The following is a 16,170-nucleotide window of genomic DNA, read 5'->3' on the forward strand; positions in this document are numbered from 1 at the left end:
CACCACAGCAACGGGAGCAAACCAAAGCACAGACACTACTCATGACTGAGCTGAGACGGTCAGAGGGAACAGACCCACACTGACCACATTTATGTATTTATTTATTCAGTTTAGTTTAGTTTTTTGTGTTGTATCGGGCTGGTTTCATTACTCAACGCTAATTTGGTGTCCACCACCCTTCTCTTACATGGCAGTGGCACAAGGCCCTCCACAACACTCATCAAAAAAGAGTCTGAATGGACAACCTTCAGCTACTCATTGCTCAAAAGTCCATTGATTACAATAGTAGGTGGTCATATTGAAGCGCCCCTTTTGTCATTATTTTTCCTTTTTTTTCAAGTTCATGTCAGGCCAGTTGACAGTACTGCTGCTGGCCGGTGTAAGCGGGGAGAAAGTGCTTATTATTCACAGACGTGCTACGAGCTAACGAGCTAACCTTCCTCCAGGTGTGCGATTAGAGAGCTGAGCTCACACCGCGCCACCATGTGTTTTCCTGGCGGGCCCAACGGGTGAAACCAGGTGAAGTCAAAAATGGGTCGTGTTGGTGATCATTTGTGAAACAATCCAATACAGCGAGAGACAATTTGTTAAAGCAGCAGCCGGCAGGATTAGTGAGCTTCTCAGCAGAGGATGCCTCCGACAGGCCAGGTGTCGGGGCGCTGCTAAGCTCTTGAAATAGGATACAAGTACACTCATGGCGGGCATACTACAGGGGATTATTAAAATCATAATATAATCTTTGAGCACACTTGATAAAGTAGGTGTTGTGTTTTTTCGTGCAACTGTGACAGAGGCACATGTACTGTACACACACGGGCACACACACATACAGCCATAGTGGACCACAGAGCTCTCATTAAGAATGAAATGATCACAATGGCAGCAAATCTATGGCATCTTGGGAATCAAAACAGATCGGAGCAGGCATATTTCATAGTTAGTGTCTTATAATAGTTGTGTGTGTTTGTGTGCTTTTGTGTGTGTGTGTGGGTGTGTTATTCTTGAACAGTGCCACTAGTCTGCACTGTTTAGTCACACATGCTCTCCTCAGCTGACCTAGTTCCAAAGAAGCACAGAGCTTCAACATTACAATTATATGAATAAAATATGTGTGTGTGTTTGTGTGTATGTCTGTGTGTGTGTGTGTGTTTGTGTGTATGTCTGTGTGTGTGTGTGTTTGTGTGTATGTCTGTGTGTGTGTTTGTGTGTGTGTGTGTGTTTGTGTGTATGTCTGTGTGTGTGTGTGTTTGTGTGTATGTCTGTGTGTGTGTGTGTTTGTGTGTATGTCTGTGTGTGTGTGTGTTTGTGTGTATGTCTGTGTGTGTGTTTGTGTGTATGTCTGTGTGTGTGTTTGTGTGTATGTCTGTGTGTGTGTTTGTGTGTGTGTGTTTGTGTGTGTGTGTGTGTTTGTGTGTATGTCTGTGTGTGTGTGTGGGAGGGAGGGAGGGGGGGGGCGCTAAAGGAGACCAGTAAACATAGGTTTGTGTGGTATTACTGATGTAGTTACATGTGACTAACACATTAATATCTGTTTTCTGGATCATGGAGTTATTTTGTCAAAACATTGCCTCCTATCTACTTTGCTTTAACTGTGCGTATTAATATTTGTATGTGCGGAATGTCTGTGCAGTCTTGCCGCTGCCGCATGTATGATACTGAATGGCATGGAGTCGAAACACAAAACACCATATGCTTGCACAACAATGAAACAACTGGCCACTGATGGGAAACAACTACTGAATGTGAGTCAGTACTTTTGAGAGCCTTGGAAAAACCAGAACCTGCAGAATTACTGTCAGGTTGGTTTTGCATTAAGCTACAGTCATGGACATATGTAGGATAAATATTAATTCAACTAATAATAATAATCAATAAAAGGGCTAGTATTATAGTTAATTCTCAAGTGCAAGCACCGACAAAGACCCTGCCCATAAACATTGATAAAAAACTGATATCTGAAATCTAGAAGTTTAAAATGGTTTTGAAAACCACCCTTAAATTTGGTGGCCAATCGAATGGCTATATAGCTACAAAATCTGTTCAAAAGAGGGGACATATGTGAAAACATATCAATGCATCACCTAGAACATGGCTGTCTGTAATACTTCTACACTTTCTTCTTACTTCTACAATGGCAAGAAGGCATTTCAGGCCTTGTGTTAAATCTAGAACCACTAAGTTTTCTATTATGCTTATGTTAACTCATTTTTTATATTATTGTATTATTAAAGGTAGTTTCTAATACGTAGGCACTCTGAGATTCTTTTTAATGAAAATGGCCTCGTTTCCCGATAACGACGTATCTTAACGGCCTACGTGGATTTTGGCGACATCATAGACTCATCATTGCCGTAAGTGCGGCGTCGGGAAACCGCTCTGCAATATCCCTCTTACGACCGATTTCAAGTCCTTTTTAGCGTTCGGGAAACTAGGCCAATTGCGTTAAAAATAAAATGAATTATTATTATTATTTACAATGCCACAAGGGCCCCGCCCCCTCATGGAGCTGGGTCTCAACCATTGGACAGTTGTTCCCATGTTAGGCTTCAGAAACCACTACAATTACATGGCAAAACCTAAAGGAAATTTCTCTTTCAAGGTTTCAGCATTTCAATGATTGATACTAGTCTTATAATTATGCATGAAGTTCAAGTGCTGAGACTTGACTCATAGACTAAATGAGTATGCTGTGTCTCCCATTTTTTGAGTAGTCGATCTACCTTGAGTACTTAAGAACAGACGCTATCCGAAGCTCTCATTACAGCTGGCAAGGTGTGTGTGACTGCAGTGCCAGATTTTAAAGAACTAGATTAACTGAATGCAATAAATACACTGACAGTTTGCTCTTCCCTAAAATGTTTTCAATCAAGTTAAAGAAAGCTAAATTAAGCAGGCTTTTTTTTTTGGCAGCAAGTGGCCAAAACTCAAATGACATTATTTAAATACGAGTCAAAAAGCAACCAGCAATGAGCCAAATACGTAGCCACTGCCTTTTTATGAATGATTCATTTGGTCAATTCTTCGAACAAATACATAAATAATCTATTTTATTTAACGCTTATTTGAATGAAAGTCTCATGATTTCTCATGTGTCATTACAATTTGGACTAAGTGGGTGTAAGAGAGTTTAAACACTAAGCTGACCCCTTCTGCCTTTTTCAATAATAAATGCAATGTGTGACGAGCTTTGAGGGTTTTGCTGAGGTGGAATTGACACTCCATAGTGACAAATATTCTGCAAAATATAGTCCTGCCCAGCCTATGCATAAAGATCAAGGGCACTTTGAAATCAGGCATGGATAGCTAGTTGAAATCAGGCATGGATAGCTAGTTGAAATCAGGCATGGATAGCTAGTTGAAATCAGGCATGGATAGCTAGTTGAAATCAGGCATGGATAGCTAGTTGAAATCAGGCATGGATAGTTAGTTGAAATCAGGCATGGATAGCTAGTTGAAATCAGGCATGGATAGCTAGTTGACTGGGATACTGGCATTGGCAGGACGCGAGGGTGCTATCATATCATGATTCAAGAGGACTCCAGGACTTGTTTCATTACATAACTGAAATGCACAAAATATTATACACTGTATTCATTAAAAAAAAAACATTTTGTCTATCTATTCCATCCTTGCCTGTTGTTGCCCTAATACATTCTCAAAAAGAGCTGAAATGCCTTTCGCTGCTCATGTGGGCTTGGGCCTTACAGACAGACAGACAGACAGACAGGCATGAAAGCTCCCTCTTCTCTTTTCTTGCTCCCCTACGCTTGCTGTCAATCAAACACAGGCTCAAAGTAACACTCTTTCCCCCTCTCTCTCTCCCCCTCCCTCACATATACACACATACACACACATGCACATGGAAATACACACACGCACACACACACAAACACTGACACACACACACTGGCACACGCACACACACACATACATGGACGCACACACACACACACATATACACATACACACGCACGAACATGGACACACACACATGTACGTGGACACACACACACGTACATGGACACACACACACGCACACACACACACACACACCCACACACACACACACACACAGGCATACAGTACATCAAGCATATCCCACAATAAAGGCACAGCCCAAATCTCACCCCTCCTCTTCTGCTGTGCACCTCAAAGGCAGATATGATTCACGTCAGCTTCCTGCTCTTGCAAAGAGGAGCTGATATAAAACAAGACGACGCAGCTGCCTACATCAAGCCCAGGATATGATGCAAATACTTTACATCAGCCTCCTTCGCCTGGTGAGAGAGACAGGGGCATGGCTAATCCAACTCAATTAAATGGGATGACCCTCATGTTAATCATTGCATTCTGTTTCTGTTTGGATAATGTCTATCCACCCCTTTCAAACTCGTTTATGTTGGTTAGAAGTTCACCTGGGGTGAAGCCCCAATACCAGTTCACCTGGGGTGGAGCGCTCCCACCTCTATACCAGTTCACCTGGTGTGGATCCCCTATACCAGTTCACCTGGGGTGGATCACCTATACCAGTTCACCTGGGGTGGATCACCTATACCAGTTCACCTGGGGTGGATCACATAGACCAGTTCACCTGGGGTGGATCACCTGTACCAGTTCACCTGGGGTGGATAGCCTATAACAGTTCACCTGGGGTGGATCCCCTATACCAGTTCACCTGGGGTGGATCCCCTATACCAGTTCACCTGGGGTGGATAGCCTATACCAGTTCACCTGGGGTGGATCCCCTGGGGTTATTTATTTGGGGGGGGGGGGGGTTGCCTTTGTTCTGCTTTGTTCTGTTGCTTCCATACGTTTTGTTTCTTTGTGCACGACTACTATCCCCTTCTCCACTCATGAGATAACATCCCGACTACTATCCCCTTCTCCACTCATGAGATAACATCCCGACTACTATCCCCTTCTCCACACATGAGATAACATCCCGACTACTATCCCCTTCTCCACACATGAGATAACATCCCGACTACTATCCCCTTCTCCACACATGAGATAACATCCCGACTACTATCCCCTTCACCACACATGAGATAACATCCTGACTACTATCCCCTTCTCCACACATGCACTAACATCCCACTGACTTTAGCATGGTTTGCCTGCATCTTTTTAGTCATGTGTATTTTGTGTTAAATATATCGTTGAGTTTTTCTCTGAAATGGCATTTGTCCCTTGAGCCAGGGCCCCTAACGAGATCCAAAAGTCTTTTCCTGTCTGAGAACTTTGCAGCTGGCCACAGTGACCCACAGGCATAGTGGCCTTGAAATCCCAAACTATGAATGTGCAAATGATTGCCTAATTACAGGCCCTCACATTACTCACCAGTGGCCTAGTTTACCAAGCACTGCAGTGGATGCGGAGGGGGTAAAACTCCTTTGGGTTGGGGGTTTATTAATGAGTGCCTCTGTAGCCTAGTTTATCTGGACTACATACAAGTGTGTGTGTGTGTGTTGTGTGTGTGTGTCAGAGAGAGGGAGAGAGAGAGAGAGAGAGAGAGAGAGAATGTGTATGTACTTCAAAGAGTATGCTTCTCCGTTCTATGTGTATTTGTGTGTAGGTATGTGCAACCATTAGGGATTGTGGTTGTGTGAGTCGTTAATTGGGAGAGCACACGCACGATTTCGTGTGTTTGTGGGTCTTGGTGACTCATTGTTTAAAGGGCCATTTAGACAGATGCAAACAGTTTCATGACGATCATTCTTGCCCTCGTCTACAAACCCCTCAAACTCAGGAAGTATCATAAATCAAGAGTAGCTTAAGTTCAGGCTGGCTACAGCTAAACTGATTCACCAGTACCAACCACAGTTGCTCCTATGGCAAGTCCATTTAAGACAGTCTATTTCAGCCAGTCCATTTAAGGCAGTCTATTTAAGACCGTCCATTTAAGCAAGTCCATTTAAGCCAGTCCATTTCAGGCAGTCCATTTAAGCCAGTCCATTTAAGGCAGTCCATTTAAGGCAGTCCATTTAAGCCAGTTGATTTAAGCCAGTCCATTTAAGCCAGTCCATTTAAGCCAGTCCATTTAAGGCAGTCCATTTAAGCCAGTCCATTTAAACCAGTCCATTTAAGACCGTCCATTTAAGCCAGTCCATTTAAGGCAGTCCATTTAAGCCAGTCCATTTAAGGCAGTCCATTTAAGGCAGTCCATTTAAGGCAGTCCATTTAAGCCAGTCCATTTAAGGCAGTCCATTTAAGGCAGTCCATTTAAGCCCGTCCATTTAAGCCCGTCCATTTAAGGCAGTCCATTTAAGACCGTCCATTTAAGCCCGTCCATTTAAGCCAGTCCATTTAAGACCGTCCATTTAAGAATGGGTTTTCAGAATATGGGTGTTTGAAAGCACTGTTCTAAAGGAAGGATGTTTTTAATCATTAAATATATTTTAAAATCATCAAACCAACTAGATCCCTATAATTTAAGTTTCTTATTTATCTGAGCCATGCTTATTCTCCTGATCAGGCATTACGTAAGGGATAACGGCCGACGAGCTGTCCAGTTCTACAAAGGTAATGGACGCTGCGGGGCAAAGAACTCCACAACGCGAAGCGGAGTCCATTACCTTTGTAGAACTGGACAGCTCGAAGGCCGTTATCCCGCTTATCTCCCATTTACAACATCCAAAAATGTTTTTATTATTATTATTTAGAATTCCCTTTATCTTTAGGAAACGTAATATGCATAATAACCTGATGAATTCTCAATTTGAAGCCTAGTGCTCCCGTTAGAGAAAGTAGTGCGTTTTTTGAAGAAAAAAAACGTTATGTTGGTTGTCAATGGTAACCATTCAAGAGCATTGATATGGAACGGCGATATAACTTTTCTACTGGGACTACGTCCAAGGTGTCCGGTTATACGAACTTAATGTACAGCCCATTAGCCAATCAGAAAACAGCATTTCGTTCCAGAGGGAGATAAAGTGAGGTAATAACACTTAGTTCCTATCGTGCAGCATGCTACCGAAGGTCAATGATATTTACAATGGTGGTACTTGGAAAGCCAAAACATTTTCTGAGGTGGTACTCACGGTGAAACGTTTGAGAACCACTGTATTAGAGTATTGAGAAGCTTACAACAGCATAGGTGTAGCATACAGCGGTTTTAACAGCCCCCATCCACACCGGAAGAAGTCGGCAGCAGATACAAATGTTTAAAGCAATAACATAATGATGCAAAGCATAAATACAAAAACAATAAATACAAAATACAATTACAAGACATGACAGTAAAAGACATGACCATTAATAAATTGAGTAAAATATGACAATAAGAAGGTTGACATGCGGTACACGAAATTTGAACAACATTAAAGAGATGGAGCTTGGGTGGGTGGGGGGTACTTCATTGGCAAGCTCAGCAGGCGGGTTGGAATGACTGAAGACGGTCTTAAATGGACTGGCTTAAATGAACTGGCTTAAATGAACTGGCTTAAATGGACGGGCTTAAATGAACTGGCTTAAATTAACTGGCTTAAATGGACTGGCTTAAATGAACTGGCTTAAATGGTCGGGCTTAAATGAACTGGCTTAAATGGTCGGGCTTAAATGGACGGTCTTAAATGAACTGGTTTAAATGGACTGGCTTAAATGGACTTTTTTTTGTTATTGCTTTAAACATTTGTATCTGCTGCCGACTTCTTCCGGTGTGGATGGGGGCTGTTAAAACCGCTGTATGCTACACCTAGGCTGAATCCCATTTCTCCCGCTACCCCTTCGTCTTTCCCCTTCCCCTCCGTTTTGCGCGTTCATGTGGAGCGGTAGGGCCGTCCCAATTCACGTTAAGACAGAGGGGTAGGGGAAGGGGAAGCGCTTTCTACCGCTCCAAACGAAGATTTTCCGAGGGCACACTTCAAACGGAGGGGTAGACTGATTTCCCTCAATGCATTGCGAACCCGTGATCATTAAAGAAAAAACATCGCGCGAGTCCATTTAAAAATGTCGGAAACAGCAGGGAAAGCATCACACAAATGAAAGTATTTTCTTTGTAATTCATGATTTTAAAACTTGTTTGATGAAATGTTGCATTGTGTAAATAAGAGCTGCAGGCACCATGTTTGTTTATGTCTGGTGAGTGACAGCTGTCGCTCTCCGGTAACGTAACAGCTGACGCAGCGTACTGATGACGTACGTAAGTGTTGAAGTGCTATCCCAATTCGAAGGGCTAGCGTTTCAACCCCTTCCGCTACCGCTCCGTTTGAAAAAGCGAAGGCGAAGGGGTAGGGGTAAGGGTAGCGGTAGAGATGAGAAATGGGATTGGGCCCTATGCTGTTGTAAGCTTCTCAATACTCTAATACAGTGGTTCTCAAACGTTTCACCGTGAGTACCACCTCAGAAAATGTTTTGGCTTTCCAAGTACCACCATTGTAAATATCATTGACCTTCGGTAGCATGCTGCACGATAGGAACTAAGTGTTATTACCTCACTTTATCTCCCTCTGGAACGAAATGCTGTTTTCTGATTGGCTAATGGGCTGTACATTAAGTTCGTATAACCGGACACCTTGGACGTAGTCCCAGTAGAAAAGTTATATCGCCGTTCCATATCAATGCTCTTGAATGGTTACCATTGACAACCAACATAACGTTTTTTTTCTTCAAAAAACGCACTACTTTCTCTAACGGGAGCACTAGGCTTCAAATTGAGAATTCATCAGGTTATTATGCATATTACGTTTCCTAAAGATAAAGGGAATTCTAAATAATAATAATAAAAACATTTTTGGATGTTGTAAATGGGAGATAAGCGGGATAACGGCCTTCGAGCTGTCCAGTTCTACAAAGGTAATGGACTCCGCTTCGCGTTGTGGAGTTCTTTGCCCCGCAGCGTCCATTACCTTTGTAGAACTGGACAGCTCGTCGGCCGTTATCCCTTACGTAATGCCTGATCAGGAGAATAAGCATGGCTCAGATAAATAAGAAACTTAAATTATAGGGATCTAGTTGGTTTGATGATTTTAAAATATATTTAATGATTAATATCCTAGTCATAAAAAATGGGAAAACTGCCTGAGTACCACCAAGAAGGAGCCGCGTACCAATAGTGGTACACGTACCACAGTTTGAGAACCACTGCTCTAATACATTGTAAATGGTTACAGACGAGAGTGGTCCTATCTGAACTTTGTATATAACACTGTGGTGACAGAGCCAGCTATCTGCAGCAGTCAGAGTTCCACTATCACTGTGATTGGCTCTGCCGTGATGTGAGGGGACACAGACACTCCACTATCAATAGCTGTGATTGGCTCTGCCGTGATGTGAGGGGACACTTCACTATCACTAGCTGTGATTGGCTCTGCCGTGATGTGAGCGGACACAGACACTTCACTATCACTAGCTGTGATTGGCTCTGCCGTGATGTGAGCGGACACAGACACTTCACTATCACTAACTGTGATTGGCTCTGCCATCATGTGAGCGGACACAGACACTTCACTATCACTAGCTGTGATTGGCTCTGCCGTGATGTGAGGGGACACAGACACTTCACTATCACTAGCTGTGATTGGCTCTGCCGTGATGTGAGGGGACACTTCACTATCACTAACTGTGATTGGCTCTGCCGTGATGTGAGGGGACACAGACACTTCACTATCACTAGCTGTGATTGGCTCTGCCGTGATGTGAGGGGACACAGACACTTCACTATCACTAGCTGTGATTGGCTCTGCAGTGATGTGAGGGGACACAGACACTTCACTATCACTAGCTGTGATTGGCTCTGCCGTGATGTGAGCGGACACAGACACTTCACTATCACTAGCTGTGATTGGCTCTGCCGTGATGTGAGCGGACACTTCACTATCACTAGCTGTGATTGGCTCTGCCGTGATGTGAGGGGACAGACACTTCACTATCACTAGCTGTGATTGGCTCTGCCGTGATGAGACCCTCTCCAGCTCCCCTCTCTTCTGCTCCCTCCCTGACTAATGTGAAGTCCTTCAGGTCCAGTCAATGTTACCCACTTTTAGACTGACCTCCTATCCACTGACCCACACACACACACACACACACACACACACACACACCTCCTATCCACTGACCCACATAACCAGGAGACGGTGTGGCATGAGGGATGTGGCATATGTGTGTGTGTGTGTGTGTGTGTGTGTGTGTGTGTGTGTGTGTGTGAGTGTGTGTGTGTGTGTGTGTGTGTGTGTGTTTGTGTGTGTGTGTGTGTGTGTGAGTGAGTGAGTGAGTGTGTGTCTGTGTGTCTGTGTGTGTGTGTGTGTGTGTGTGTGTGTGTGTGTGTGTGTGTGTGTGTGTGTGTGTGTGTGTGTGTGTGTGTGTGTGTGTGTCTGTGTGTGTGTGTGTGTGTGTGTGTGTGTGTGTGTGTGAGAGTGTGTGCACTGTAAAAAAAAAATGTAATAAAACAGAATTTTACTGTTTATTTTTACAGTTTTTTTCTGTATTTTTAAAATACCATTCATTTTACAAAAAGAAACTGTGATTTTACATGACAAATGTAAAATAACATGAAATCACTGTAAATGTAAAAACACAGAATATTTCTGTTGTTTTACACAGAAAAAACCCATTAGAAATACGTATATTTACTGTTGTAACACGGGTAGATGAAATCAAGCATTCTGATTGGTTGAGAGTGAGTCACTCAAAAATATCGAAACTGAACAAAGATGGCGGCGTGTAGCCTGTTAGTGGGAAATATTTGATGTGAATTAAGCTATCTACACGACTTTTTATACGTCTACATTGACTCGGTTAGTTGTTTATGTGCAACACGGATGGTGCACAGTATTGGTGGTCTTAACTGAAGCTGTCAAATATTATTTTAGGTTGCTGATTTCGCGTAGACCAAAACTCCATTAAGACACATAGTAGCTTAAGCTAGCTAGCCTCTCTGCTAAAAGTATACCGTTAGCATACAGATTATGCTCTCATACATAGACATATACATGTGTTATGTCTATGCTCTCATACGCCTCCCGCATTGAGGCCGATGTAGGGTCTGCGCGCGCCCAAATAGAACATTCTTGCACTGGTTACCACGGAGTTTCAACACTGACAAGACACACGACAGCAGAAGACTAAAGGTAAATGTCTTTGTACTTTAATTGAGTTCTCAAAAATACAAAGTTTAATACCCTGGCATTGTATTTGACGATGAAAGGCTCATTGTGTATAGGTTGTCGTGCTGTTATGTTGGTGTGCTGAATGGGGGCCGTAATGTGAGTGTAGCCAACACCATATGAGGCTCTGGCTAACTTTGACTAGCTAGCTTGCACTGACAACCTTCAGTTCGTAGTCGTAAAGTAATGTAAGCCATAGTAGCTAGCTAAGGTAACATGTACAGTTCAAGTTAGCTATCTAGCCAACCTGGATAATTTAATCTGTAAAATTGGTTGGCATTTTGTATTTGCTATTGAAAACATGCAGAGTGAGAGAAAGTAAAAACCTGGCTAGTAACATATTGCGTTTTCTAATGACGAAGGCTCTTTTAAGCACATATCATAGATACTCTTTTGCCATAGCTTTAAGGCTAGCTATTTAGCATATCGTGCTGGCTAGTTTGCTCCATTTTATATTATAACCATAGAGCAGGGGCAACGCCAGTGGTGGAAATCAGTTTTCCCCAAACCCTTTTCTCTCGAAGCACAATCTATGTATTCTATGGGGAAAAAAGTCTCACGGCACACCAGCATTACATGTTATTGTGTTGTTTGGTTGTGAAATGCCTTTTAAGTTTAGTTTGTTCGAGTTGCAGTCCTGTTGAAAATATGTGTTTTAAATGTTTGTTTAGGGATTTTAAACTGCACCAATGGCTCATACATTTTTGCTTTGGTTTGTGTTTTTCTCCAGCCTCTTCCCCTGCCAAGACAGACACATTTTCTACCTTCCCATGACAGGCTGGACGACAGTGGATTGGAGTACTCAAAGTACTAATTCAATCAAAAGCTCCAAACATACTCACAGAATATGAGAAATCTGGTACCATATGCACAAAAAACAGGGTGCTACTTGTGAGGGTTGCTGTCAGCAATCTTGAGGAGAGATGAGGATTGTAAGTTGACGACACTGTCAAAGTGTGAGATTCAAAAGTATTGACAGTGGAGTGGAAGTTGTTCTTATATATCTCATACTTAAAATTAATATTTTAGTCAATACATGTGAAGTGTGAGTATAACTGATGGCAATACATGTTTCTAATTGAAGAGTTCAGGTGCAAAAACTTAAAAATTTAGGTATGATATAAAGGGAAATATTCTCAGTGCCTACTATACGATAATCATGCCAGCTGTGTTTTTTCCAATTTACCACAAAAAAGGTCAGGTGGACTTCTGAACTCTTCAATGTGTGTTTAGAAATGGTTTGGTTGATGCTGTCTGTTATTTTCAGTTACCCATCCAGTGATGACAAGGTGCGTCTTGACAAGAATGTTGTCACCACGTTTCCTAAATTGAGTGTCAAAATCCAGGAACACAATGAGTAGGGCTGGGCGATATGGGAAAAATTTATATTTCGATTTTTTCCCCCAAAAATTTTCGATTTCGATTTTATATCACGATATGAACAAAATCACCCCAAAATTTTTTGAAAAACGTACATGCAAATACCCGCATTCTGGTGCATTTTACCATGTTTTTCTCTGAGATGTAAATCATGTTATCAGCATATCAAATTCACAATTGATATAGGTTTGGTGGCCTGATAATTATGTTGGCTACATTCAACCTGACCACCTCATTAAAGTATGACTGCTCAGGTCAGAAATGGCCAAATGTGTATTGAAACCCAAAGTCTTTAAGGATGGAAGCTGCCAGAAGTAAACGGTTCACGTAGGGGAAATAGTTTTCATACATGGCAAAGCTTGACAGCATGCCCAGCACACCAATGTTCATTGTATTTGTGGCATTGACATCATCTTTCGTGTGTGAGTCAAAGAGAGGTATACAAGTGAGTGACACATTAAAAAAAAAAAAAATCTTCTTTGGTGAGTGTGTGTTTAGTCGCTGCTGTCGTTAGAAAAACTGCCATTAGCTAGCTAACGTTAACGCCAGATTAGCTCACGGTTGTTATGGCAATAACAATACGATTATAGCCAGATAATGTCCATTGGGTGGTCCTTAATTGTCCACTACAGGTAAAACTTGGGCAACTCTTACTTTCCTAACTTACTTTCCTCTTCTTCGAAAAAAAAATCCGTATGTCCATTTCTGTGGTCTGCTTCTAGCGCGACGCTCCGATCAAATCAGAGAATGAATGAACATTAATGACAGTTGAATCTGCGTGCGTGATGAGGCTGCGTAGTACACCAGGAAAACGCTGTGGGTTTTCCCCACTGATAAAGTTGAACGGATTTAATTGTGAAGCAATGGAAAGAATAATGGACTAGTAGACCAGCAGTCACGCACGCACTATTTTGACTGCAAAAGTGGGGGGGTCGAAACGACTTGTTTTGAAAAGTGAGGGGGTCTTGTCCCCCCCCCCCCCAATTACATTGTCGCGACGCCCATGGGCTACGTGCGGCGCTGTATTCGCGGGTCTGTGAAAACATTGATTTTTTTTTTTTTTTTTTGAAGGCGCCGTCTAATCGAACGTCTCATTTAAAACCGTAGAAAAAAATTACATCGCGATTAAAATCGAAATCGAAAAATCGCCCAGCCCTAACAATGAGGGATATGTAAGTGAAAAAAAAATGATGTTTACCTTCCCACCCCACATTTTACTGATGTACCAAATGTTTATTGTTTCAGAAATAAGGGCCATTGTATTTTTGGTATTATTGACTGATGCCTCATGTCCACTCTCTACCTTCAACCCATGAAAAGGAACACTTACCCCCCCCCCCAATATCTCAGTAAATATAGCCTGTAAATTCAAATGAATAAATTGGATTGAATATTTATCTTTGTACATCTTAGTTCGACTTCGATAGCCAGTTTGAGGGGAAAGCTGATCTTTTCCTTCGCAAATGGCAGATGAACATCATCCCTAAGCTAATGAAGGTTGCTGCGTTGGAGTTGTCTGAGGATCTGGAAAATCCTTCAACCACCAGGAACAACAGTGATGGTATGTTGGTTCGCATTCAGAAAGATAGGGGGGAAATGCACTTATAACTTTTATGCAATGGATAATAACTGAAGCCAGTTTAATTGTTCAAGATGACTTAAAGTGCATATGACACCTCAATACTAATTTTTTTTAATAAATAGAACGAAGGTGGTATTTCACAATAGATATATATATGTTGAGGAAAAATATACACATTTGACTTTAAAGTTAAAATCATCATTTGAATGCAGCGCCACTGAGCTACCGACTTCCCAAGCGACTCACTACCACCCTGCGTTAAAAAACTTAAAATATTTAAACGGAGGTACTCTGTTGCACTTGGTCGCCATTTTTCCTGACAGAAAACACATTTTCTCAGGGAGCCACCGGCTATTTCTTAAGGATCAGTTGTAAATATGCCTTCAGGGTGTGTTGCAGCATATTGCTCGAACGTCAGTTCCCATTCTTTTAGCCTTTTCAAATTTCCAAAAGACGAGGAAGTACGCGAGAAGTGGGTGCAGAATGTGTGTCGCACAAGAGTGCCTTCTCCAGCAAGCTTGAAATGACAACTAAAGTAATTTGCTGTGAAGTAATGCTGGAAGCATTGCTCTCTATCCATTAAATAGGGAATGTATTTCACGTATTTAGAATGGCTGACCTAACAAACAACAGCTGTGAAAGAGCTAAGAGACTGGAGGCAAACGGTACATCTGCCTCAATGAGGGGGGCGTTATACTTATTAGCAGCGAGGCTAGCTAGCTACTATGTCATCACTGTCAGAACTCGGCTCTTCTGCTGGCTCGTCTTCCAGATACGGCTCAATGCTCACAATCACCTTTACAAACTGATCCGGATCGAAGTCTTCCTCAATCTCATCTCTGCTTGAGTCTGTTGCAGAAAATTGCTCAAAATTGCTGAATTCTTCAACTTCCATCGCTAGTTGTGTGGCGTGGGAACGAATGAGGTCTACCGCCAGGTGACCCTGTGATGTCAGTGGTGGTAGACTTCATTCGTTCCCACACCACACAGCTATCGATGGAGGGTGAAGAATTCAGCAATTTTGAGCAATTTTCTGCCACAGACTTCAGGTTTCAGGTAAGCCGGCACTGCTTGCCGAAGAGCGTCGCGAAAACCACACTTTGAAATCGTGTACAAACCTAATTTTTCAATCATCGGGTTTACAAATGACTTCAAAGTACTATGTTTTATGTATAGTCTTGATAATTATATGCCGTTTACCTTTTTTTTTTAGGTGTCATATGCACTTTAACCTTGTGTAATGGTAGATATCTAATTTGGATTCTAATATTTTCATGTAGACATGCTTTGCTTCAAAGCACTTCAGATGCTCATACACCTTCTTCCACCAATGCCATCAGGACGAGGGGCTGGATGGAGTCGCTGCAGTGTTAAATCAGCCATTTCCTACCTCATGGACTTTGTGCAAGTATGTTTGTGTCTTATGACTTATTGGTTGCATCACTGAACCTCCTGATGTTGTGTTGTGGTCTCCTCCCCATGCTGGTTTAATAATGTAGTAATTCAAACGTTTTGTGTTACAGCCTAGAACGAGCATTTCATCATTGCTTGAGAATCCTGATTCATCGAGAGGCCACCAGCCTAGCATTGTGTGCATTGGACACCCAAGCGGAGCTGCCCAGCAGTAGCTGATCGTCGCAAGAAGTGACAAGATTGCTATGCCACTTGGAGATGAAGGGCTGATGTATTGGGCCTTATTGAAAAAAAACATTTACATTTGCAGTCGAGTTGGAAATTATATTAGAAGATATCAAGAGTCTGTGGATTTTTGTTTACTTTTTTTTTTTTTAACTTTTTTTCTTTCATTTCCAATTCAGTTGAATTTGTTTTTGTTTGTTTCAGAACCAGTTGCTGTATGGTTACCTGTTAGTTATTTTTTATATATATACAGAATAAAAATACAGAGAATGGGAAATTGTAGTTGTTCTTGTTCAGCTTAGTCTTGTTCAAACACAATTCATTTAAGCCCCTTTTCCGACTGGCCAAAAACTGGTTTAAACCATTTAAAATTAAAATAATTATGGTGTTATTAGGTGAGTATAGTTTTTTTTTAAGTTGAAAGTGCTTTAAATATTCATTTTTTTTAACTAGTTTTTAAAGATTAAT

The 16,170-nt window shown here is 41.9% G+C and overlaps 1 long non-coding RNA gene across 1 annotated transcript; it reads left to right on the forward strand.

Annotated features, from left to right (window-relative positions):
- The first annotated feature begins 13,896 nt into the window (after positions 1-13,896).
- LOC308381798 lies at positions 13,897-15,786 on the forward strand. The gene is made up of 3 exons (XR_013969036.1): positions 13,897-14,043; positions 15,345-15,472; positions 15,588-15,786. It is a non-coding gene; the product is annotated as an uncharacterized lncRNA (long non-coding RNA).
- Positions 15,787-16,170: the final 384 nt, after the last annotated feature.

This window comes from Sprattus sprattus (assembly GCF_963457725.1).
Source record: "Sprattus sprattus genome assembly, chromosome: 20".
Lineage (NCBI taxonomy): Eukaryota > Metazoa > Chordata > Actinopteri > Clupeiformes > Clupeidae > Sprattus > Sprattus sprattus.